The sequence below is a fragment of the Catharus ustulatus genome, chromosome 15 (genome assembly GCF_009819885.2).
Source record: "Catharus ustulatus isolate bCatUst1 chromosome 15, bCatUst1.pri.v2, whole genome shotgun sequence".
Lineage (NCBI taxonomy): Eukaryota > Metazoa > Chordata > Aves > Passeriformes > Turdidae > Catharus > Catharus ustulatus.
Window position 1 is genome coordinate 1,387,009 of NC_046235.1, and position 26,172 is coordinate 1,413,180.

The window sequence follows — 26,172 nt, forward strand, 5'->3', positions numbered from 1 at the left end:
GCTGCAGGAGAGCTGGAGAGGGAGCTGGGACAAAGGGATGGAGGGACAGGACACAGGGAATGGCAGGACTGGATGGGATTTTGGGCAGGAATTGTTCCCTGGGAGGGTGGGCAGGGCTGGCACAGGGTCCTCAGAGCAGCTGTGGCTGCCCCAGGATCCCTGGCAGTGCCCAAGGCCAGGCTGGACACTGGGATTGGAGCAATGGGACAGTGGGAGGTGTCCCTGCCATGGCACTGGGTGGGATTTGAGGTTCCCTCCAGTCTAAACCACACTTCTACAATTCTGAGAGCAGCTCTCAGGGTTTCTCCTGGGCCTGGTGAGGATATATGGTGCTATTTCAGCTCAGCCACGAGTTCCCAAGAACTCCAGAGGGATCCAGGGTGTTGAGGAGCCTCCCACTGGATTTTCTCCATGTCCTGACCATCCCAGGATCAAAATCATGGAGCTTCTGGGATGGAGTACCAAGTACCAAAGCAGCAGCAGCAGGGCTGGGATGGGATTGCAGAGGGTGAAGGATCCTGCATTCATTCCCCTTCCATGAAAAATTCCTGCACTGGGAGGCAAGGCAGGAGCAAAGGGAATCCCTCATCCCTCTCCTGAATTAGTCCATTCCTCATGGAGCTTTTTGGGAAGAGCTGACGCCTGTGACCCCAACAATCACCACTGGTCATGTCCCAGCCTGGCCCCTCCTTTGACCCCTCCAGCTCAGCAGGGTCAGGATGTGGCAGCAGGACAGGAAACTTCCAAGCCCTGGAAGAATCAGGGAAGACTTTTGGGGCTTGCACTGTGTCCTCACAGTGCCCCAGACGCTGCTTTGTCTACCCTTTCCCTGCTCCCTCTGAAGGCATGCACAAATGGGGGATGCCTGGAGATATTTTTATTTTTTGCTTCTGCTCAATGTTCGTCCCCCCTCACCAGGAACTGTCTGATGTGTTTATTTTTGGGTGTGTGATCTTCCAGGAGATTGTTTTTACCCCTCTGAAGGGAAAGTCATGGACTTCTGAAGAGTTCAGGCTCCTTTCTCCCATCCTCCCACCAGATCTTTGTTCCCATCATCTGCACATTTGCATAATTCCTTTCCTTCATACCTTTCCCAAGAACTCTCACTTATTTGCCAATTTTAACAGTTCTGTGGTGCTTTGAGAGATTTGGAAAGAGCAGAAGTTCCCTGAACACAAAACCTTTGATATTTCCAGCCATTTCCTCATCTCTATTTAGGTCAGCACCTGCTTGGGGTGGGAAGCTCAGGGTGAGTTTCTTTCCTGGTCATTCCACTCAGCCCTTTGGATTCTGCCAGAGTCCAGCACATTCTCTGCTGTGTCAGATGTGCCCAAATGCCAAAATATATTAATTACCTCCCAAAAAGCTTACACAGAGCTTTGATTTCCTCGGTGCACATAAATCTTGTTTGCTGTGAGTTCTTCTTTCCAGGTGCCTGGTGCTGAGATGAGGCTTTGGATATGTTTGGAGTCTTGGATCTCTCCTTCACAGAGTTGTGAGATTGAACTCTTTGAACTCTGAGTAATGCTCACAGAGGCACCCTCCTGTAATCCACATTGCACATGGAAATCCTTTGGGGTACTGATGGCGACAATTTAACTCTCATTGCCACGAGGAACCTTTGGCTCATCATTCCCTGCACAAATTCCTCTGCTCCAGGGATCTGCCTGATGGTGTGGTCGGGATGATTTGGGCTCTGGAAGGGATGTTGGAAGAGAGGGATGAGAAATTGGGATGAAATTCCTCCTGGGATGGTGGGCAGGGGCAGGGATGGAATTCCCAGAGCAGCTGTGACTGCCCCTGGATCCCTGGCAGTGCCCAAGGCTGGGTTGGACACTGGGGCTGGGACACCCTGGAACAGTGGGAGGTGTCCCTGCCATGGCAGGGCTGGGATGGGATGAGCTTTAAGGTCTTTTCCACCCCAGCTCAGTCTGGGATTCTGTGACAATAAAAATTTTGGATAATGGGGTATTTTTGGGGTGCCTCCACTCTGTACTCTGAGACTTCTTTTTCCTTGAACCAGAAAACCCCAGAAATGAGGATTTTGGTGCTTTTGTCATCCAGGAGCCTGGGATGGATCTGAAATTCCCTTTGTAGTGCGCTGCACTCAGCAGTCTGCAGTGTTTTCCTAGGCTTGGAAATCTCCTTGCTCTGCTTCCCCACGGAGCTTTTCCTGCCTCCTCTGTAGAATGTCCTGGCAGGAGATGTTCCTGCACAGATCCCAGGACGGCCACAGACACACCTACAGCACCAGCATCCCTTCCCTTCCCTTCCCTTCCCTTCCCTTCCCTTCCCTTCCCTTCCCTTCCCTTCCCTTCCCTTCCCTTCCCTTCCCTTCCCTTCCCTTCCCTTCCCTTCCCTTCCCTTCCCTTCCCTTCCCTTCCCTTCCCTTCCCTTCCCTTCCCTTCCCTTCCCTTCCCTTCCCTTCCCTTCCCTTCCCTTCCCTTCCCTTCCCTTCCCTTCCCTTCCCTTCCCTTCCCATCCCTCTCCCTTTTTGTTTCCCATTTCCCCCTTCTCCTTTCTTTCCCCTCCCTCTTTTCCCTTCCTTCCACCCCTTTCCAGACTAATGCTTTAATTTCCCTGTCCCACACACTTTCCCATCACCTCCCAGGTTCTCCACCGCTATTTTTGAGACTTCCCTGCAGCGCTTCCATCCCTGCCAGGCTGCCAAGGCGAGCCTGCTCTGACTGACTGAGGCTCCCTTCAGTCTGCCGACATTCCCTCTTTCATTTTTTATTTTTTTTTTTTTATTATTATTATTCCAGCTAGGAATGATATGTTGCCTTTAAATCCTCGCTGACTGCTTAAAATTCTCCCACATCTTTGGAGTGTTTAATTATTCCCCTTCAGGAGCGGGTTTAAATTGACTGACTTCCTTTCAGCCTCTGATTTCACGTGGAATGGCAGCGCTGCTGAAATTATTCCAGGCTCCCTCCCTCCCTCGTGCTGCTGCCTGACCTGGGAAAACCAACACTTCCATGGAATTCTGAACCTTCCAACCCAACCTTGCACGGAATTCCGAGCCTTCCTCCTTTTCCAGGGGCACAGAGCATCCCCCGCAGCGGATGCGCGGTTTTAGGCCGGCTCAAATCGCGGGTGGCATTTTGGTCCTGGTTTCATTTCCCCCATCTCCAGGGGGATTGCTGATGTTCATTAACTGCTAATTGGTGCTGGAGAGCTCCGACTTTCCCCCCTCCTCAGCCTCGCAGCTCCTTAATTGCTAAGTCTGAGTGAAGCTGGGGGTTCACAGAGCTTGCCCGACTTCTGTTATCTGCCTTGCCTTGACAATTACGCGTGGTTTTGATTAGGAAAATTCTGATGGGTTTTACTCTTCCAGCTCTTTGATGTTTGGAGGGAAGCTTTAGCTGAACTGCTGAGCTGCTCCTGGAAAAAAAAAATTAAAAAAAACGTGCCAGAGCATCCCTGAGAAAATAGGAAATACCCGAGCAGGGCCTTTGGTAGCCACATCTCTGCTCCTCGTGGTCACTGTCCCAGGCACAAACTGGGGCTGGTGTTTTGGTTTTTTTGGGGTTTTTTTCCCAAAAAACAGTTTGAGTTTGTTGTTTTGCTTGATTGAATCAAATTTGCCTGGGAAATGCCCCAGTTCTGACTCCCTAATTTGTTTTTGAGTGGATTTCTGTGGGTAAAAAGAGGGATTTTCCCTCATTCCTGGTTGGAATTATTCAAATGGGAAAAGCAGGATCAGAGTTTAACATTTTGTCCATTTTGTCCCTGTTCCTGAGACACATTTCAGCCACTATCAGACCCAAAAATTGCTGTGCATGGATCCAGACCCTCCAATCCAGGAGCTCTGGGCATGTGGAAATACGGGGTTTTTTAGGGAATTTTGCAATCAGCATGTCCAAGACTGTGATTTTTAGTTTTGGTTTCCCTGCTTGAATCAAACTTGAATCAAATAACTTTTGGGAAATGCCCCAGTTCTGACTCCCTAATTTGTTTTTCAGTGGATTTCTGTGGGTAAACGCGGAAAAAGAGGGATTTTCCCTGATTCCTGGTTGGAATGATTCAAATGGGAAGAGCAGGCTCAAGGTCCATTCTCACCCTCCCTGTCCCAGTGCTTGGGACAGGTCCAGATTCAAAATTGCTGTGCAAGGATCCAGAAATTCCAGTCGAGGAGCTCTGGAAAATGTGAATTTTTAGGATATTTCGCAATCAGCCATGATTTTTGTTGGTTTCTCTCCTTTAATCAAATTTGAATCAAATAATTCTTGGGAAATGCCCCAGTTTTGACTCCCTAATCTGTTTTAGAGTGGATTTCTTTGAGTAAATGTGGAAAACAGAGGGATTTTCCCTCATTTCTGGTTGGAATTATTCAAAAGAGAAGAGCAGGATCCATTCCCACCCTCCCTGAGACATTTCCAGACCCAAAACTGCTGTGCAAGGATCCAGAAACTCCAATCCAGGAGCTCTAGGCACAAAATAATATGTGTTTTTAGGGAATTTTGTGACTGGCACATCCAAAACCATAGTGTTTGTTGGTTTGCCTGGTGAATCAAATTCATGGATGGACCCACCTGAGCCCACAGGTTGGATTTTTGTGGATTTTTTTCCTCTTTAAGAAGGAATTCCCTCATTCCTGAACTCTGTGGATTTGTTTTGCTGCTCTCTGTGCAAGGCCGGGACTTGTCCTCTGCAAAAATTCACAGCCTAAGCCTTGAGCCTGGCTTAGTCCAGTGTTTTAAAGCTAAAGCTTGGCTTTATTTCATGTTAAATTGGTGAGCTCCTACTGCCAGGCACTGAACGTGAACTGGAGAAGGGATTTTTGATAACTGTGGGGGTTTTTTTCTGTTTTGCAAATTCCAAAAGCTTCTCATTCCAGCATTTATGGCCTAAATCATTGCAAAGCTGAGCTGCTCTCCTATTTTACACCCCTGGCTGTTTTTTCCCGTGGTCCTAATATTCCAGAGGGTTTCTGGCAGGTCCAAGGACCTCATAAAAACCAAAAAAAAAGGGGGAAAAGCGAGGACAAGGCGTTCACTGTCCCTGCTGCTCCCCAAATCCAGCTGAGATTCACCCATAGAGGGATGTGAGAACCAAAGGAAGCATCAGGGGCTGAGAAAAGCAATTTTTAAACCCAAAATAACCTCAATGTTTTCTCCACCTGGATTTTGGAAGTGGCTGCATCAGCGCTCTCAGATGCCAAAAATTATCCCAGAACAGCTCCCCAAATTTCTGGGAGGAATCTGGGGCTCAGTGCAGACCTCTGAGGGCAGCTCCTCCACCTTGCCCAGCTCCTGCAGGGAGGAATTTCGGGAAATCAGGAGGGCAGGAACAAGATTGCAGTGCCAGGTGTGATCCCCCCTCCCTGCTGGGGAGGGATTTTAATAAATCCTTTCCAGCAGCTCCCACTGGCCACCAGTTAAAGGCTGACCAAGAAGATTCCAAGGCTCCTGGATGCTGCTGAAGTCCTTGCCCCGAGGGAATAACGTGTTTCCTTCCTAGCCAAGGCTCAGGAATCCAATTGTGCTCTTCCCCCTAATTGAAATGAAAAATGCTGCCATCTCAAGCCATTGAAAATATTACAAGCTTATATCTTATTAATTTACTGTGGGAGCTGTGCCCTGAGATGTGAATCAAATCCTGAATGAGATGGTTTGAGGTAATTCACAGGTTTGGATTTGCAATGTCCTCCCTCCTCGTTGGAATGTGTTGTTGCTGGGCAGGATGACAGACTGGAGATGAGACCTCATTTTAGATTTTACAGATGCTGCGGGTGCGAAAATGAATGAAACCTGGGAGTGTAATGTTGCATGTTATTCAATTATTATCCTTCAGCTGGGGCCAGGGAGCTTCTCCAACACGAAATCCAGGCTGGAGGAGCAGGAGACAGCACGGAGTGAAACTCGAGCTGCTGAAACTCCTGACCTGCAAAGGATGGAGCTGCTCGAGCTTTCAATGGGCTGAGCTCTGAGTGCAATCCGGGTTTTCCAGAGGAAATGCAGTTTCCATGGCGTTCAGGGTGATTTCCCCTCAGGCTGCTCCGAGGCAGAGCCTGGTGGATCCACACAGACCGAGCATCTCCTTCAGAGTGGGAAATGCCTGGAATTGGCTCCAAACCCGTGGGTGCTGCACCCATGGATTGTCCCTGAAGGGACAATGGGACCTCTCATTTCAGTGCTGGGATGGGATCCATGGGATGGGATGGGATGGGATGGGATCCATGGGATGGGACGGAATGGGATGAGATCCATGGGATGGGATTTAAGGTCTCTTCCAACCCAGACTGTGATTCCATGATTTTGATATCAGCTTGTGCCACCCTCTTGATGTTTGAGGATGTTTGTGCTGGCTGCGCCTCCCCTGTTCACAGGGTAGCCTCAATCCCATCCCATCCCATCCCATCCCATCCCATCCCATCCCATCCCATCCCATCCCATCCCATCCCATCCCATCCCATCCCATCCCATCCCATCCCATCCCATCCCATCCCTCCCATCCCATCCCATCCCATCCCGTCCCATTCCTGAGCACCCAGGAGCTGCTGCAGGGGCACGGGGAGCTGTTAACAGAAGGATCCCATTTTCCTGCCCCCTGTGGGCTGCAGGAAACCTGGGAATGTCAGCCTGAGGCTGGAGCAAGGCTTGTGCACTCACAAAGGGAAAAAAGGAGGATCAGGGAAGGCCTGGGGCTGTTCTGGCCCGTCTTTCACTCCTCACAAATTGCCAAGAGATGCCACGGAGCTGTTCTGGGCTTTTCCCCCTCCTGCTGCCCCTTGTCTTTCCAGGCACGGTTCCCAGAGAGCAAAATCCAATTTGGACACAAAGAGAGATCCCAGAAAATGTGAACTCCAGGCTTGAGGCTCGAGAAGAAGAAGGGTGAAGGCTGGGGATGGTCCCGGGATCCATCAGAGGTGTGGTGAGGGATGCTCAGCAGCCTGGAGCTGTCCAGGGGCTGCAGGAAAGGTTTGGATGCGGATGCAGGGCTGAGCTCTGGATTTTCCAGCTCTTTCCTGGTGCCCTTTTCTGCTCCTGCCACATGGCTGGGATCGGACCCCCTGCTCCAGCCCCTTCCCAGCTGTTTGCCCTGCTCCTGCTCTGTGTGCCCATCTCAGCCATGTGCCTCCTGTCCTCTGCTGCTTTTCCAGCCAGCAAAACTGCTCCTGGGCAGCCTGGCCCTGCTGCTGGCTGAGGGACAGGGGTCTGGGCATGGCAGGAAATGTTCATCCCTTACCCAAGGCAAAGCCACATTGCTGCAATCCCTGCAAAGGGGAAAAAAGAGGAGAAAAAAATCCAAGTGCCGAGGAGGGGATGGAGACATCAAGGATGGTGCCACAAACCCGGCTGGAGGAGGAGCTGCTGCAGTGCCAGGGAGCTCCAGGAGCGCTCTGGTGAGGCCACAGGGCTTGGCCCAGCGTGTGGGAGCCCATCCACGGCTGGAAAAGCCGAATTCATCCAGCAGGAACGAGCACCCCGGGGTTTTCAGCTGGCACCTGCAGCTCTGAACCAGTTCAGCGTGAAAACGCTCGGTGCCAGCACCCCGAGCATGCCCTGCACTCCTGTCCTTGCTGTGACATTCAGCACTGAACAAACCTCGGAGGGGTTTTGGCACTGCAGCAGGAGCCACCCTGATTTCTCTGGAATGTCCAAAATGACCATTCCTGCTCTGTTAGTGTTGGATAAATATTGACTGCTGGCCACTGCCAGTCCAGCCCTTCACTGCTGAATGCTCAAGGCTACTTGGATAAACAAATGCTTTCTCATGAATATTCTTATTTTAACGCATCCCCAGCATAATAATGGCAGGGATGAAGGCTCATTATGCTTTTTCTCGTGCTGGCAGTTGGAGGTGACATTGTGTGGCACAGGAAAGGAGTGTTCCACTGGGGAGGGTCACTTGTCCAGGGCACAGGGCAGCTGTACAGCTCTTGGTCTCTGCTTGACCCTGGGCAGTACAGAAATAAATTGCAATTCCTGCTCTGGCATGAGGGAAGAGGAGCAGCCAGCACAGCCCTGCCCGTGGCACAGTTGCCATCTTTCATTCAGTGCTGGTGCTGCTGGGCTTGGATTGCTCCCCAAAATCTCCTTCCCAGCAGCGAGGATGCCTGGTTGGGGTTTTCAGCCTGGGACCTGCAGGAGCCCTGGGACCCTTCCTGCCTCTGCAGCCCTTGGGCACAGCGAGGGGGGGACTGTCCTGTGCCACCAGGGTGTGGCAGTGCCACATTCCCACTGAGCTGGGACACACCAGGAGCTGCCTGGAGAGCTGGCAGGGGAGAATCATGGAATTGTAGAATGGTTTGGGGAGGTTAAAGCTGATCTTGTTTCACCCCCTGCTGTGGCAGGAACACCTCCCACTGTCCCATTGCTCCAATCCCAATGTCCAACCTGGCCTGGGGCACTGCCAGGGATCCAGGGGCAGCCACAGCTGCTCTGGGCACCCTGTGCCAGCCTTGCCCACTTTCACAGGGAACAATTCCTGCCCAAAATCCCATCCAGCCCTGCCATTCCCTGTGTCCTGTCCCTCCATCCCTTTGTCCCAGCTCCCTCTCCAGCTCTTCTGCAGCTCCTTCAAGGCCACCCTGAGCTCAGCCCAAAGCTCCTCCTGCCCAGGTGAACAATCCCAGCTGTGCCAGCCTTTCCTCCCAGCAGAGCTGCTCCATCCTCTGCTCATCCTGGAGCCTCCTCTGGGCTGGCTGCAGCAGCTGCAGCTCCTCCCTGTGCTGGGGCAGCTCTGCAGGTGGGCTCTACCTCAGCACAGGGACAGAATCAGGGGCCACAGGGATGGAATGAGAAAACATCCTGAATTCCAAATGTTCTTCAGCTAAAATATTCTCAACACACACCCTGGGTTAGGACAGACCCCGCTAATCCTGCACAGCTGTCCCCGTGCCCACTTCTGCTTCCCCCTGTTGGGAAGGGGATGCAGTTCAATAATTCCCTTTAAGGTGACCTTGCTGAGCTCCTGGGGACACCTCCTGCTCCTCCTGGAGCCAGCAGGACCCTCCTCATGCTGCAATCCTTCCCTCCAAAGTGGCTGGGAACAGCAGCATCCGCCTGGCACCACTCCAGGGCTGTTTTCCATGGACCCATGGAAAACAGGGCTGGGCTGAGAGCGAGGGGAGGCTCTGGGGATGATTTGGGATAAACCAGAAGCACAGGGAGCAGAGGATGAGGTTTTCCACAATAACTCCCCCTGTGAACATTCAGGTCCAGATCAAAAATTTACTCTCTTAATTCCAGACTAATAACTCTAATTATTTCCAATGACCCCTTGCTCCAATTTTGTACAGGATCAAAAATTTGTGCCTGTCCCTGTCCCCCCGATGAGATCACCCCCAATCCCGAGGAGATGAATTCCTGACTCCCCCAGGCATCCTGCTTATTCCTTAATCCATTTACAGTGTTTTGATTCCATGGTGATAAGGACGTTACAAATGCTAATTGATAAATGAGATCGGCTTTAGATTGGCTCACGCTGGGCAGAAAGACTCAGACGCATACAAAATCGTGATTATTTCATACAAAATTGTTATTATTTCACACAAAATTGTTATTATTTCAAACTCAACAAGGCTTCCCAGTCCTGGGTAAACTCAGGGGAAACTCGTCCTTCCCCGTGTCACCACTGGATGCTGGGAGCTCCCAGGCTCTCCAGGAGGGTTGGGAAAGCTCTGAGGGAGCGAGGAACACCTGGCAGATGTCTCAGATTCAGGATGGACAGTGACAAGGCTTTAATCTCCCTTTCCCTCTCTCTGCTTCCTTCCCTGGGGAGAATCAGCCCAGCTCAACCCAGCCCAGCCCAGCCCAGCCCAGCCCAGCCCAGCCCAGCCCAGCCCAGCTCAACCCAGCCCAGCCCAGCCCAACCCAACCCAGCCCAGCCCAGCCCAACCCAACCCAACCCAGCCCAGCCCAGCCCAGCCCAGCCCAACCCAACCCAACCCAGCCCAGCCCAGCCCAGCCCAACCCAACCCAACCCAACCCAGCCCAGCCCAGCCCAGCCCAACCCAACCCAGCCCAACCCAGCTCAACCCAGCCCAGCCCAGCCAGACACCGTCTAGGAAAGGAAAAAACTGGTTCAGCTCATCCCAAGGCCAAGCTGGAGGTGTTTGGGCCTTTGGATCCAGTCCCTCAAAGCTCTTTTGTTCACAGCAGCAGGAAGGGGCTCCAGGGAGACCTGGAGGGGCTCCAGGAGAGCTGGAGAGAGACTGGGGAAAGGGGATAGAGGGACAGGACACAGGGAATGGCTCCCACTGCCAGAGGGATGGGATTTTGGGAAGGAATTGCTCCTGGCACAAGGTTCCCAGAGAAGCTGTGGCTGCCCCTGGATCCCTGGAAGTGTCCAAGGCCAGGCTGGACAGGGCTTGGAGCAGCCTGGGACAGTGGGAGGTGTCCCTGTCCCTGCAAGAGGTGGAACACAATGAGCCTGAAGGTTCTTTCCAACCCAAACAATTCCACGAGCCTGTGAGTGCAAACATCATTTTTGGCTTTTACAATTGTTTTCACTTCTCTGCTGTTTGTTTGCCTTGAGCACACAGCCTGGTTTGACTCCTGCTGTGTCCGTGGGAGCCCTGGACGTGTGCTCAGCTCATGGTGGCTCTCCTTGGTCACCACACAATCAGAAAAACATCCCCAATTCATACAGACCGTCACTAACTGGAAGATTCACAACCTTCTCTGCCGCAGCTGGAGACTCTGGCTCCAGCTTTTCCAGGCGCTGATGGCCTCTCCTCCCTGCCCTGCCTGCAGGCTGCTCCTTGCAGTGATGCTCCCATGGATGCTCCCATGCCCTGGAGCCTTCCCGAGCTTTTCCTTCCCCTTTCCCGTGCGAACAGAGACGCCGGAGTGCCAGCCGAGCTCCCATCGCAGCACTGTCCCCTCCCTGCTGCGCCTCCCCCGCTGCTCCTGCCCAGGTGACACACACCGGGAATTCATCGGCTTTTACAGCCGCATTCTGGGCATGAAAAATAGAAGCGAAATACCTGGCTCAGCCAAGCCACGCAATTCCCTGGCTCCTGTCGGGAGGAGCGGGCTCCAGACGCCGGGCTGGGCAGCCAGAGTGGCTCTGATGCTATTTTTGCCAAACGCTGACACGAATCTCACGGAAAAGGCGCAGCTGCCTCTGCCCGAGCTGCAAATCAGCACCCGGAGCTGACCCGGCATCCTCGGGATGCTGATCCCTGCCTCTGAGCACACCTTTTCCCCCCCAAAAAAGCCACTTCCCACCCAATGGGAGTGGGATTGTGCTTCCCAAAACCCCCTGGGAATGGGGAGAGGGGGCACAGCATCACCAAGGTTGGAACAGCATCCTGAGGGGGATGAACATGAGACCTCATATTCCCCAAAATTTAGAGTTTCACCTGCCCTGATTTAGTCCAGGCGGAAGTGTTGCAAATATTTTATAGAGGAATGTAAGCACAGCAATAAAATATTTTATATGAGCTCCAAGACATCGGAATAAACAACCCCTGGGGATCTATCGGTCCAAAAGACAAATAATAAATCCATCAGGATTCATTAAAACTTCTGCTAATCATCGCAACTTCTGCAAACCATCGCTCCTGGCCTTTTTGGACCTGAAAGCTTTGAATTAAAGGACACAAAAATTCGAGGTTGAGAAGGTGGTTTACGACCCCCAGTCCCCAGCAAAGGCACAGGCGGGTTTTAGTGGGAATGGGATTGCTCCAAAGGGTTTTTTGGAGTGGCCACAAGGGACAATCAGCCCCAGGTTGTGCTGGGAGGGTCTCAATGCCTGCTCCAGCAGAACTGGACATCTCCACTTGATTCCTTGTAGGAATTGCCAAAATTCCCACTGTTTATGGGATCTGGGGAGAGCCACACACAGCAATTATCCCGGCTTACTGCCATTGGCTGGATTTATCCAAAAATCACCAAGACAAAGCAAATGAATCCTCCTGCAAGCAGGACAAGATCTCCCAAAGAACATCCCCGTGGCTGGGCTGTCACTCACATGCTGTATCATTGTACACAGTCCATCAAATCCCAGATTATTCCCATTCCCAGAGGGTTTTATGCTGTTTATGCTGAGAGGAATAAAACAGCTCCAAGAACAAAATATCAGCTTGGCCCGGAGTTCTTCCAGGGGCACCAGTGCTGAGAGCAAACAAATGCATTTTCCCAGCAGGAAAACAGACTGGGAAAGCAGGAAAATCATGGACAATTTGGTCCAGGAGCTCTCTTTGGCAAAGAGATGTTGAAATTTGGCGATGGCAGTGATAAAACAGAGCCTTGTACTTTGGAAGCGCTGGAAAAACAGGGAAATATTCCCAGGGAAAAAGGGCTGGCCTGGCAAAGGGAATGTTGGCTTTTGGCAGGTTTGGTCAGGATAGAACTCCCAGAATTCCTTCAAATGAGGGACTATTTGTTGGGAAAAACAGATTAGAGGCAAGTCAGCCCTTCCACTGCTTTTCCCTGGCCATCCCAGGCAGAGAGCAGCAATTCCAATGTTGATTTAGCAGGATGGACTCACATGGACTGGAGACTTTGCTTGGCAAAGGATTTTCCCATGGATTGTGCCATGATCTGTGCTCCAGTACAAACAACCTGCACCAGGCAGGGTCTGGCTGTTCCCTGCACTCCTCCACACCCAAAAGATGAATTTTGCCAGGATCTGGTGGCTCCTAAATGGAAACAGAGGCTGCTCTGGGATCCCCAGGGATCCCACGCCCACATTCCATGCAGGCTTGGTTCCAAATGCCACCTGAAGCTTCCTTCGACCCAGAACTGCTGGAATGGGAGATCATGGAGGAGCAGGGACACCTCCCACTGTCCCAGGCTGCTCCAAGCCCCATCCAGCCTGGCCTTGGACACTTCCAGGGATCCAGGGGCAGCCACAGCTGCGCTGGGCAGCCCTGAAGTGAATTTTGGATGTCTCCCATGGCTGATGGGGACAGATTTGTGCATCTCTGCTGGGTTTGCAGGGCAGAATTTGGGCTATGTGGGAGGTTCATCCCAGGCTTTGCACAGGAATGAAAGTGATGGGGAAAGGCAGCAAAACCTTTGGGATGCAGCAGAGCCAAACAGGAATTTGGGATGCAGGGAGCTGAGATGTCCAGCTCCCAGATATCCAGGATACCTCAGGCATCTCCCTGAGCCTCCTGTGGGGAGCTGGAATGTCAGAGAATCTGTGCCCCAGCTCAGGGGGAACTGAGGTGACAGCCCAGGAGTGCAGAGAGCAGCAGAGCTCCCCGAGCACCATGGAACTCCTGGTGCCGGGTACTGTGGATGTATTTGTGCATTCCTTGTGACATTTTTATTGGGATGAGGGAGTTCCCCTGAAGGGGGATGAATAATGGAGAGGCAGCCTTTGGATGCAGGGAAGGAGGGAGGCAGGGACTGCTCTGCCTGGAGACACCTCCCTTCCATATCCCACCTGCCCTCCCTCCACATTCCCAGACCCTCTCCCTCTTTCCAGAGGGATTTCCATGGCCTCCTCCACTACCTGAGCATCTGGTGTTGGATCAAGGGTGAGGAGCAGGGAAAGGAGCAGCAGGATGCTGCCAAGGGAAGAGTTTGAAGGCAAGGAGTGGAGGTGGGGTGGGAAATCCTGCCAAGGTATCTATCCTGTGTGGATTTCTGGGATGGGCTGGAAAGCTGAGCATTAGGACAGCATGGCTGGGCTCACACCCAGGGCTTGGGGGGGCCCTGCTGTGTTTGTGGGGTGAGTGGGGGGAGTGAATCCACTGGGTTTGGAGGAATCTCCCCCTGGACACTGTGGATGGGAGCTCTGATGCCAGGGGCTGGCTTTGGGAAAAAACTCAACAGGATCGGTTTCCGTGGCAACCCTGCTCCGGAGCTGGAAACAGCACCACGGCCCCATCCCTGCAGCCACGTGGGAAGGCCTGCCAAGGGTGGGGCATTCCTGACAAAATCATGTTCCCATCCCTGCCCAGCACCAGGAGAGAGTTGGATCTGCTGGAGCCAACCATCCCATCCCATCCCATCCCATCCCATCCCATCCCATCCCATCCCATCCCATCCCATCCCATCCCATCCCATCCCATCCCATCCCATCCCATCCCATCCCATCCCATCCCATCCCATCCCATCCCATCCCATCCCATCCCATCCTACAGGGCTGATGCTTCTTTTCCCTTTTCTCTTTCCTCACCGTGCACCCCAAGAAAAAAATCCCATAAAGATTTGAAGGTGTGGACCTTCCTGGGATAACAGGGATGGATGGATGATGGATGATGGATGATGGATGGATGATGGATGATGGATGGATGATGAATGGATGGATGGATGATGAATGGATGGATGATGGATGGATGGATGGATGGATGATGGATGGATGGATGATGGATGATGGATGGATGGATGGATGGATGGATGATGGATGATGGATTGATGATGGATGGATGGATGGATGGATGGATGGATGATGGATGGATGGATGATGGATGGATGGATGGATAGATGGATGGATGGATGGATAATGGATTGATGATGGATGGATGGATGGATGGATGGATGGATGGATGGATGGATGATGGATGGATGATGGATGGATGATGGATGGATGGATGGATGATGGATGGATGGATGGATGATGGGTGGATGGATGGATAGATGGATGGATGGATGGATGATGCATGGATGGGTGGATGGATGGATGGATGGATGGATGATGGATGATGGATGGATGATGGATGGATGATGGATGATGGATGGATGGATGGATGGATGGATGGATGATGGATGGATGATGGATGGATGGATGGATGATGGATGGATGGATGGATGATGGATGGATGGATGGATGGATGATGGATGGATGATGGATGGATGATGGATGGATGGATGGATGGATGGATGGATGGATGATGGATGGATGATGGATGGATGGATGGATGATGGATGGATGGATGGATGATGGATGGATGGATGATGCATGGATGGGTGGATGATGGATGGATGATGCATGGATGGATGGATGGATGGATGATGGATGGATGATGGATGATGGATGGATGGAGGGAATTGCTGCGGAATGCTGTGGCCACAGGGATCAATAGCACCATGTAAAGCCATTTATATCCCTCCAAAAGGCTCATCCAGCCTGGAATTAGTTCCATTAAAATGTCTGTCGCAGAGTATTAATTGGGATATTAATATGTCACTGGAACAGATTTTATGGGCACTATAAATCCCAGGATTAATCAGGAGCATTCCTGGCCTGGCTGTGCCTGCTGTGCTGGCTCAGGGCTGCCCTGGAGGGTGGCAAGAGGCACCCCATGTCCGTTGTGCCACATCCCTGCCAAACCCACACTGTGCTGTCCTACTGGGACAGGGGACTAAATCTCTCCCCCATCATCTTCAAGCCATCCCTGTGTCCTGTCCCTCCATCCCTTGTCTCCAGTCCAGCTCTCCTGCAGCCCCTTTAGGCCCTTGAAGGGGCGCAAACCCTTCTTTAACCACATTCACCTCTCAGGTTGCTGCAGATTATTTTTGGTTCTTGTAATGAATAAGCAGAAAACAAAAAGGGATATAAACCTTCCCTGGAATGTGAGCCTGTGCTGCCCAAGGGGCTCCTGCAGGAATGTCATTGCTGAGCCACCCTGCCCCTGGCACCTGTGGGGTGGCCACAGAAGGGAAGCAATCCTGGTTTTCCATGCAATATTTAGGTGGATCTAAGTTACAGCTGGCATCCATCCACTGCAAACAAACAGGCGTGCAAGAGCTGAGCTGTCAGTGAGTGCCGATAAAATTCCTCTGAAAACGAGGGAGAAGAACGTGGCTTTCAACGTGAAATTTATCACTGAAACGCTCTCCCTTTGCTTTAAAGAGTCTCCCAGGGCAAATCTTGGACCTTCCAGCCCCTTTTCTCAGAGTCACCACAGACAGGGACACGTTGAAAGGGCAGTTATTGAGTTGGTGATGCTGGATTTGGAATTTCTGTTGTTTTTCTGGAGAAAGGAAGAGAGAAGCAAACAGACACACAGGAAGAAAAGGGCAGGGAGAAAAAAGGTAAAAATATCATTTGCCGTCGACTTTGGCTTAGTTGCTGAAAAATGTCAAGGCTCCAACCTGCTCATGTTTGAGATTTGAAGGGAAAGCTTTGGCACGGGGCTGGTAGCAGCGCGTTTACCACGGGATCTGTGCCAGACAATTTTTGGGATGAGATGACAGGAGCAAGAGCGGGAGATGATGTGGGAGGAAGAGGTGCACACCACCAGGGGCTGGCAGATGGGTCAGCTGGGCCACCTAGGGCTATTTGCCACCCCAGTAATGCAGGGGTGCCACCCTCGACCCTGACTGTTCCCTGTCAGAATTCCCAGCTCCTGCTCCACGTCTACACGGAGAACTCCTCCTCCTTTCCCTTCAGTGACTCACCCAGAGTGGAGGAGAAAAAAAGCACTTTATTCCTCAACATTGTTATTTTGGGTCCGGGAAAACAGATTGTTCACGAGGCAACAAGAGAACAACTTGCCAGACACATGGAGAGGTCACGACGGTCCTGATTCATCTCCCAGTCCTGGCAGGAATCTCGAGCCAATTTAGATGTCTTTATCCTGGCAGTGACTCACATCCACTGCTCCCCAGCATCTTCCCAGAGCCTCCTTGCTCCTCCAGGGCTGGGAATCATTTGCTCCAGGTGAGGAGAGCGCCAAGCTCTTGCCAGGTGTCTTTGCCTCACCTGAAACAAGAGAATTCCGACAAATCTGTGTTTAATACCTGAGCTCGGAGTGCAAAATGGGAAGAGGTTCTTCCCTGTGCCAGTGCACACTGGAGAGCTCTGTGATGGATCTCCCATTTGTGAGGGAGTGATGCTCTTCAGCTTTGCCTTCTGGAGCAGGAGCTTCTCCAGGAGGATTCTCCAGGGGCACGTCTGGGATGAGAGCCCAGCAGAGCAGCAGAGCTTCTTCCCATGCAGGGGGAAGGATACTGGGAGGTGCTCTGGGAACCTGAGGGGTCCTGAGGGTGGATAAAGTGAGATCCTGTCTTGGGTTGCAATACAGGATGCGATCAAAAATATGAATTTTGCCACCAACTGTTAAACCAGGTGGGCCAGTGTTCTTTATCTCTGTGGGATATCTCCTGTTAATGGGCCAGCTGTTAAACCAGCTGGGGCAGTGTTCTTTATCTTTCCACAACCCATCCTCCCTCCAGGAGATCTCTCCTGTTCATGGCCACTGAGTCCCAGTACACGACTGATAAAATTCCATCATCCCATGGGGAGATGCTTCACCCAGGGGGAGGAGCCAAACATTTCCTACCCAGATAAAATCTGAGATTTGGAACATCAGAGCAGCCTTTTCCACTGGATCCCAGAAGAAAACCAGACCCTTCCACATCATCACTGGGCCTTGGGAGGGAAACTGCACCTTGTACAGGAGCACTGCTCCAACTGAGCCACATCTGTCACTGCAGGAGGATGCAGCCACCATGGAATGGCACTGCTGCCACCACCCTGACTGACTGATGGGTGTCAGCTTGGATTCTGACTCTGGCAGGGTTTGGGTTTGTTCTTTGTAATACTGTATTTCTATTTTAATTTTCCTAGTGAGGAACTGTTATTCCTGTTCCCATATCTTTGCCTGAGAGCCCCTTAATTTCAAAATTATAATAATTTGAAGGGAGTTGACATTTTCCCATTTCCAAAAAGACTCTTGCCTTCCTTAACAAATACCTGTCTTTCAAAGCAAGACAGATCCTCTGGAGAGGGGCTGGGGGGAGTTTGGGAGCTCTGGATTCAGTGGAAGTGGGTGGAGTTCAGAGCTCTATGGAGCAAGGATGGAGTGAGGGGGGCCTTGGATTTTTGGGGGTCCTCAGAGCAGTGGAGGAAATGCCACTTGTCCCCTCCCACATCCCACGTGGTGCCTGGAGCAGCGGAGAACAGGGAATATCCCAGACACCGCCAGGCTGGATGGCATCACCAACATGTCCCACCCAAACCATTCTGTAAAGATGGAACTGAGGTTCGAGGAATTTTTTTTTTCCTGTGTGCAGGAGCAGGAGGGCTCCTTCCATCATAAACTCAGAGGGCTGAGGATGTGTCCACGCATTGATCTGAGCACAAAAACCACAGATATGCAGCTGCACCCACTCTATTTACAGTATTTTACTGGGCTGTTTTTATTTTTTATTGCACTATAAACCAAGAATAAGTGATCAGAAACAGAGGAATTCAGTTCTCATCTGCCACAGCCAAGACAGAGAGAGAAGCCGAGGCATAAATCGTGGAGTCCATAAAAAATTCCAGCGTATTCGGGGAAGTGCTGCGGAGCAGACTCCAGGTAATGATAAAGCTGAACACAATTATGGGGGAAAAAAAATATTTAAAATAATCCTGGGTTATTCTCAGCTGGGGAACGCTGCTGATGTGCAGTCAAGGTGGCTGGATGGAAAAATATCCACATTAAATGAGGAAAGTGTGAATAATGTTTGAGTTTGGCCACAAATCTACATTTGGGAGAAGGAGTACCAAGGTTTTCCTTTCCATCCTCTCCGAGGTCACCTTGTCCTGCCAAATTCATGGGACATACTCAATCCCAATCCCAGCTGGAGGACAATTCCCTCTTCCCCCTGCCACCTGTGAACACCAATTCCCAAATTCTGACTGCAAAATTCCACAGGCTGCAGCTTTTGGTGAGGCAAACTCCCTCGATTGTCCCTCCCTAAGTTTTCCTTGGATGCAGAGCGTGACATGGAAATAGGAGCAATTTGGAGGGGTCCAGGTGCCTTGTACAGGTAATTTTGGTTAATCAAATTCCCATTCCCCCTCCTAATAGCTCTTGGATCTCATTTCCCTCAGTGCAACTGCAAATTCAAGTGCTCAACGACACAATTTATTAAGGAAAACTCGCTTTATGGTAATTTTAAAAATTAGGGAATTGAAAATAAAGGTGATTAACAGAGCCTGCAAAGATCCAACACTTGTAGGGAATTTTTAGGACTTCATTGGGAATCAGTAAATCTCATCGACGAATAAATGTTAGATCAGAATTAATATTAGCAGAGTGGCAACTTATCCTAATTATTGCATAACCTATTTTGGAGGGGTAATTTTTATATCAGCGTGAGCTGCTGGTCTTTAATCTTTCATTAATTTCATTCATAGCCTTCTCTTAATTTGCCAATCAAGCTTTATATTTGAATTAAAAGCTCGGGGACTTGGACGTGTCAAGTCAACCAAACGATTTCAAAATTGGGATTTAGGAATTTCGACAGTTCCTTAATTACTGCAAACATGAAGTGCATTCACGGCTGCCTTTCCCTCTCCAGGATCCTCCTGATCATTCCCTTCTCCCCACTTTGGCTCCCTCGTTTTTTCCAGGAATAGGCGCAGCAGGAAGAGGTTTGATGGGAAGGAAAACAGAGAAATTGGGCTGGGAAATCAAGGCCTGCTTTGCACCACGGATTCTGCAGCTCCTGTCTCATTAGGGCAGCTCTAATTGGTGGAATTATTAATTATCGAGGCTTGTCCTTGCCAGTTTGGGTTTTGGATCCAGGACAGGAGCTTGGGGTGGGGCCAGTCCCTTCTGCCACTCCTGCAGTGGGAGGACAAGAGGAAATGGCCCCAGAAAGGGGAGATTTGGAGCAGATTAGGGAAAAAAATGTTCATTTTTAGGGTGGCCAGGCACTGGAATAGGGTGCCCAAGGAGTAGGGAATCCCCATCCCCGGAGGGGTTGAGGACTTGTCTGGATGCGGTGATGGGTGCTGGGTTTGGGGTTTTTAGGGGTTCTGGGCAGTGCTGGGTGCTGGTTTTGGGGTCTGGGAGTTCCAGGGGCAGTGCTGGGTGCTGGTTTTGGGGGTTGGGAGTTCCAGGGTCAGTGCTGGGTGCTCTCTGACAGAGCTGGGTGATGGTTGTGGGCTTCCAGGGCAGTGCTGGGTGGGTGGTTGGACTGGATGGCCTTGAAGGTCTCTTCCAACCTCAGTGCTCTGTGATCCCCTCACGATGTGGTGCTGAGCTGAATCCTGTTTGTTTTTCCTCGCCCATTTCCCATCACCAGATGGGATTTTGGGAGGGAATTCCTCCCTAGCAGGGTGGGCAGGGCTGGCACAGGGTGCCCAGAGCAGCTGTGGCTGCCCCTGGATCCCTGGCAGTGCCCAAGGTCAGGCTGGACATTGGGTTTGGAGCAATGGGACAGTGAGAGGTGTCCCTGCCATGGCAGGGGTGACACTGGATGGGATTTCAGGACCCTCCCACCCCACTCTGGGACTCTCTGCACACCAGCCCAGCCAGATGTGGCAGATTTCCCATGGCAGGCAGGGTCAGGGCAGAGTTTGGGACCAGGAGGAGGGAGATCCTGTTATCACCACAGGCAGGGACACGCTGGGGACAGCCAGGTCACTCCTGCCAGCCCCAGCCATGCATCTTCCTCATGAGCTGCTCCTAATGCCACTATCAGGTGACCTCAGTGCCCAGCTGTTGCTCCTGGACAGGAATATCAGGAATATCATGAATATCAACATTCCTGCTGTGTTTGCAGAGCTGGGAGCTGTCCCAGCCACAGGCACTGCCTGGTTTTCCAAGGAATATATCCGTGGTGTTTGTACTTTATGGGCAGCACTGGATATTCCAGAGGGTGGGGCAGGGAGCTGGGGCAGGAATGCTGCCTCACCTGGAGCTGGGGGGGTCTTGGGGTGCTGCTAAATCCTGTGGGGCCAGAAGGATCCCTTCCCTCTCATGCTCAGCCTTTTCCTTCTCACATTGGCCGCTGCAACCAGAGCGCCCCAAGGCCCTTGAGGTGAGAATTAATCTCACCATTTTATTTTCTGCTGGAGGTGAAAACCTGCAGCCCCAAATGCCATTGTCCCTCACAACAGAGACAGGAGACACCTCTAAGGGACAGTGACACAGCAGAGCTGGGGACACAGGAGCCCAACTTTGCCCATCCTGCCAGGGCTGCCTGGGAAACCCAGGTACAACCAGTTCAGCCCCATGGCATCAATCCCAAATCCCGGCAGAGATTCCCAAAGAGAGCCCAGGAGAGGGGCAGGGATTTAGGGTGGAGCAGGCACTCAGCTGGGCATGAAATTTCGCTGTGGAAGTGATGAAATCAACGTTGAACCTTGAGAAATCCGAACTCCTTCCCTGCCCAGCGTGTGCTGAGGACCCAAATCCAGCTGGGCTCCATCTCCTTATCCCAAAAAAACGGGAGCTTCCAGAAGCAGCAGCATCAGGCACTGCTCTGGAATCACATTTCAGCATCCCTGTGAGGAGCTCCTGAGCTGAGCCAAGGCAAAGGGAGGCTCCCAAATCCCCAGCTTTGTGCAGAAGGGCTGGGTAGGCAGACAGGAGCACTCTGCAGGTGCCTCTGCTCTGCACACACGGAGCCACAGCCGTGGCACTCCCCCCCTTTCATCTTCGGGGTGTAAATGTTGCAGTTCTGGCAGCAGCCTCAGGGCAAATTGTTTGGGAAAGTTTGAGCAAAGCAGGTTCAGCTGCTTCAAAGTAGGAAGTGGCTGACAAAAATACATAATTGCCTTCTTAAGAAAATAAAAAGCAACTTTTTTTTGGCAGATTGGCAAGTACACACTTCCTACGCGCTCTCCCTTCTACCCAAAACATGATTCCAGCCTTATTTTTATTTCAGGAATGATGAATTATGAAAGGGCTCTCCCCTCCCTGTTCCTCTGCCTTTTCCTCTCTACCTCTGACTCCTTCTCTCCCTCCCCATTCCGAACCCGGGCTGTGTTTGTTTATAACCTCCACACGCAGACCTGGCTCTAATTTGCTTTATCCACACGTTGCAGGGCCCCCAGGACCAGGATTGCTTTCCTGCTGCCGTGGCTTTATGAATAAATCCTTTCCCAAACCCAAATCCCCCCAGGAGCCACGGTGAGGGATGTGTTGGATAAATCCCAGTGGCCCCTGTCCCAGCGGAGAGCTGGCTGTGCGTGCCTAGAACCAAAAGGGAGCAGCCACAGCCCCTCCAGCCCTGGAATCTGGGATCTCACCTGGAATTCTGGCTGATTCCTTGCTGCTGGAAACTGGGGAGTTTCAGGGATGCTCCATCCTCAATCCCCAGGGACAGGAAGGTGGGAAGGGTTTGTGAGGCTTTGCAGATGATCCTTCACAAGGGAAGGGCTGTGGGATGACAATTCCCAAAAAAAAACTGATCCTGGTTTCTGTTCCTAGTGGAATTTGCTCCAGTTCCACAAGACTCAGAGCCAGCAAAGAGAACCTGGGGGGGGGAGAAAAACATCCCTTACAGAATCAGCACAAAAATTAAAAATTGTTCCCTTAAGTCCTCCCTCAACCTTCATTCAGGTTGTGGAGAGAGAAGTCTCTTTCCCACAACCCTTTGCACCCATATGTTAATTCCCCCTCAGCTTTGATGTCCCATTGGCCCTGCCCACCCCCATCTCCATTTGTGGACACCCCTGGAACGTTCTCCCCTCCCTGCATCTCTGTTGGTTCTGTTCTGTCTCATTGCCCCACCCTGTCAGTCCCCATTGGCTTTCCCTATCCCTAACCCCTCCTTGCCCTGTCCCCATCAGACCCTAACCCCTGAACTGCCCCCTTTTGTCCTAGACATAATCCTGTACCCTCAGCCCAGCCCTGTCCTTGTCTCTGGACTTATTTTCAGAGCTGTGCATCAATAAACCAGCCGTGGGATTTCCAAACAGCTCATCCTTTCATTGCTCATCAGCTCCCAGTAGCTGGTGCTGCAGAGATTCCCACTGGGATCCTGGGGCTGGGCAGGAGCCGTGGCCTGAACACCCAGCTGAAGCCTGGCAGAGCACCTGGAATGGAGCTGGGAATGCCATGGGACCATCCTGAGGAGATCTTGTGTCCTGCACATCCCTGGAGCCTTCTGCGGTGGGAAAACTCTTCAGCTGGTGTGGTTTTCCTGCTAGGAGCAAGAAAAGAGCAGAGAACTTCCTCAAATCTCATCCTCCTGGGAAAAATTGTCCCTGTCACTCTTCAGGAGAGAGGCAGGAAAGCACCAGATTTCCATCCCTCCCTTCCCTGTGTCCCACCTCTGACGTGCAGCAGCTGCTCCCTCCCTTGCTTTGTCCCCTCTGGTCACCCTCGGGCTGCTCAGATCCAGGATTCTGCTCCAAAAACATCCAACAGCATCTGCCGAGCTCCCCAGCCCCCACGGGCACCAGGCTGACCCCTGCCCTGCCTCACCAGCCACCCCTGGGCACTGGTGGCCGTGCCAGGGCCATCACTGGCCGCTGTCCCTGGCTGCAGCTGTGCCCAGCGCTGTGCCAGGAGGCTGTGGCACTGCCAGAGGTGACGCAGCTCCGAGGGATGCCCTGGAGCTGAGCAGGAGTGAGCCCAGCTCTGCCACCCCCAGGGTTTCTCCTGCTGCCTGGCTGGCCACTGGTTGCCAGCACACACTGCAGCGCCTCCCTTCCTGTGCCAGGCTGGCACAGTTCTGTCCCTGCAGCCTCCTGTCCCTGGCTGTGTCCCCTCAGGACACCCGGGGGCTGGCACGGACAGAAGTCACCAGGTGCTGTTGGTCCCTGTGGGTGTGAGAGGCCCCCAGTCCTGACAGAGCATTTTGGAAATCAGGGATTCCTTCCCAGAGGAGTTTCCTGCTGTGGTCAGGGTCTTCTGAAATTCCCTGTTCCTGCACCATGTGTTGGTTTAACCTGGACAAGGATCCAGGGAGCAGGGATGGGATTGTGGGCAGCTGCATTCCCAAATTATTCCCTCCAAAAGCAGATCCCTGCCTGTTTTCCCTCCCTGCCAGGAAATTCCTCCCCTTGGAGGACTGGGAGAACAAATCCCCTTCCCCAAATCCTTTGGGCTCCCTCCAAGCTGAGCCCAGCCACGTTTCCCTGTCCCAGCCCTGCAAGCTCCAGGTGCAGTCAGAGCTTCCCAGGTTTCCAGCATCCATCTCTGCAGTGCCTCTGGCAGAGCAGCAGCTCCTGAATATTTGATTTGGTTATTAGCCCACAAGATCGTCCATCTGAGGGAGGCAGGAGTGCTGACCCAGGCAGGGAATGCTGATCCAGGCAGGGAATGCTGATTCCCAACCCGGCTGCTCCCAGTGCTGGGGGATTGTGGCTTCCCCTGGCATGTTCTGCACCCCCAGATTCCCTGTTTTCCTCATCTGTGCATCCCATAATTTGTCCCATATGGCCAGGCATGGTGTGTCCATGTGTTGTGGAGAAGGGACATCTGTTCTGAGCGTGGCAGGGCCAGGAGCAGCAACCTGAGTGCCACAAATCTGCTGTGGGGACAGACACGGGAGGGAACGTGCAGGAACCATCCCAGATCCTCCACCCAAACCCATCCTGGCCATGTTCTGGGATGCTGGAGCCATCTGCACCCTGGCTGGGAGCAAACACTCTCGTGGTGGAGGATCCTGGCAGGCTTTTTCCAGGGTGTAAAATCCAATCCCCTGCTGATTTCCAGGGATGGAACAGCCACAGCTGCTCTGGGCACCCTGTGCCAGCCCTGCCCACCCTGCCAGGGAACAATTCCTGCCCAAAATCCCATCCAGCCCTGCCATTCCCTGTGTCCTGTCCCTCCATCCCTTTGTCCCAGCTCCCTCTCCAGCTCTCCTGCAGCTCCTTCAAGGCCACCCTGAGCTCACCCCAAAGCTCCTCCTGCCCAGGTGAACAATCCCAGCTGGGCCAGCCTTTCCTCCCAGCAGAGCTGCTCCATCCTCTGCTCATCCTGGAGCCTCCTCTGGGCTGGCTGCAGCAGCTGCAGCTCCTCCCTGTGCTGGGGCAGCTCTGCAGGTGGGCTCTCACCTCAGCACAGGGACAGAATCAGCCCAGGCTTTGGGGGCTTTCTCATTTTTATTCCCAGCTGGATTTTCCCTGCTTATTTTTTTCCCTGGCCACAGATTTGCCTGCTGCAGTCAGGATTCCAGAATTCTCTCAGAATGGGATGGCAGAGAAGTGACAGCAGCATCCAGCTCATCACAGCTGGGAGCTGGGCTGAGGGGGGAGAGGAGGGATGGGGAACCAGGCTGAGCTGGGATGGAAAACCAGGCTGAGGAGGGATGGGGAACCAGGCTGAGAGGGGATGGGGAACCAGGCTGAGAGGGGATGGGGAACCAGGCTGAGAGGGGATGGAGAGCCAGGCTGAGGAGGGATGGGGAACCAGGCTGAGGAGGGATGGGGAACCAGGCTGAGATGGGATGGGGAACCAGGCTGAGGAGGGATGGGGAACCAGGCTGAGGAGAGATGGAGAACCAGGCTAGAAGAGGCAGGACACACAGGATGCAGTCTCAGGGGTACAACAACCCCTCCCAGCCGGCCCCAAGCCCTTCCAGAGGCAGGCAGAGCTGCAGGATCGGGGCACAGCTGTTGGGAAGCAGAGGCACCCCCGTGCTGCCCGGGCTGGGATGCTCCAGAACATCCCAACATCCCAGCTGAGCCCAGCCCGTGCTGCTGCCGTGCCCGGGGTTCATCGCTATGGAAATCACATTCCCTTCAGCTGCCTTCCAGGATAATCAGTATTAAAGGGAAACTATTTTCTAGTTCATTAGAGGAAAGCTGCGTCCCCGTGGCTGCTGCTGGCGGCACCTCCTTCCCCTCCAGGAGAAACGAGCTCCCAACACGGAGACATCCACACTCCAAATGTCACCGGGGGCAAGGGGGACAGGGAAGGGCCCTGCCCTAATGGCTTCCCTTCCTCCTGCTCCTCTGCCATCCTCCAGGAGGGTTTGAGGGACCCCCTTCCCTTCCTCCTGGTGGAATCCCAGTGGGGAGAGGCAAGGAAAAAGCTGGGCAAGGAGCAGGAAGAAGATGGATGTGCGTCTGTGCATGCTCTAGGAATGGCTTCAGGGTGAGGAAGGGATGGTGGAGGTGCTGTCCACAGGAAGGTGGAGCTCTGTCAGGATAAAAAGGAGATTGGAGAGAGCCAAAATGAACATCCCAGCCAAAAAAACTCAATTCTGTGGGGAGAAGCACAAAATTGCCACCCCTGGCGGCTCCTTCCCAGCAGCTCCAGGCGTGGAAAGGCTCTGGCTGGAGCCAGGATGAACTCCAGCCCTGCAGGGGCTGCCAAGGCTTGGCCTTTCCGAGCTTCCTCCTCTCTGGCTCGTGGCTGTGGCCAGGGGATTGCTTGGCAGAGAGGCCAGGCCTGGCAGATGATCCCATAATCAGCGGGATAAGCCGAGCTCAAAGCCCTGCTCCCACCTCGCCTCATAATTGCTTTTGTTCCCGGCCCATCAGGACAGAGCCAGGCTTGGTGCTCCGGTGCCCTTTTCAAGGATTCAGCCTGAATCTGCAGCCAGGCTGTGCAGATGTGGAAGAGCTCAGCTGAAGGGTTTATCC

At 52.6% G+C, this 26,172-nt stretch overlaps 1 long non-coding RNA gene across 1 annotated transcript; it reads right to left on the reverse strand.

Moving 5' to 3' along the window:
• Positions 1–2,790: 2,790 nt before the first annotated feature.
• LOC117003377 lies at positions 2,791–11,138 on the reverse strand. Its single transcript, XR_004419505.1, has 3 exons — positions 10,937–11,138; positions 5,393–5,496; positions 2,791–3,384 (listed from the first exon to the last, which is right to left on the reverse strand). It is a non-coding gene; the product is annotated as an uncharacterized LOC117003377 (long non-coding RNA).
• Between the last annotated feature and the right edge of the window lie 15,034 nt (positions 11,139–26,172).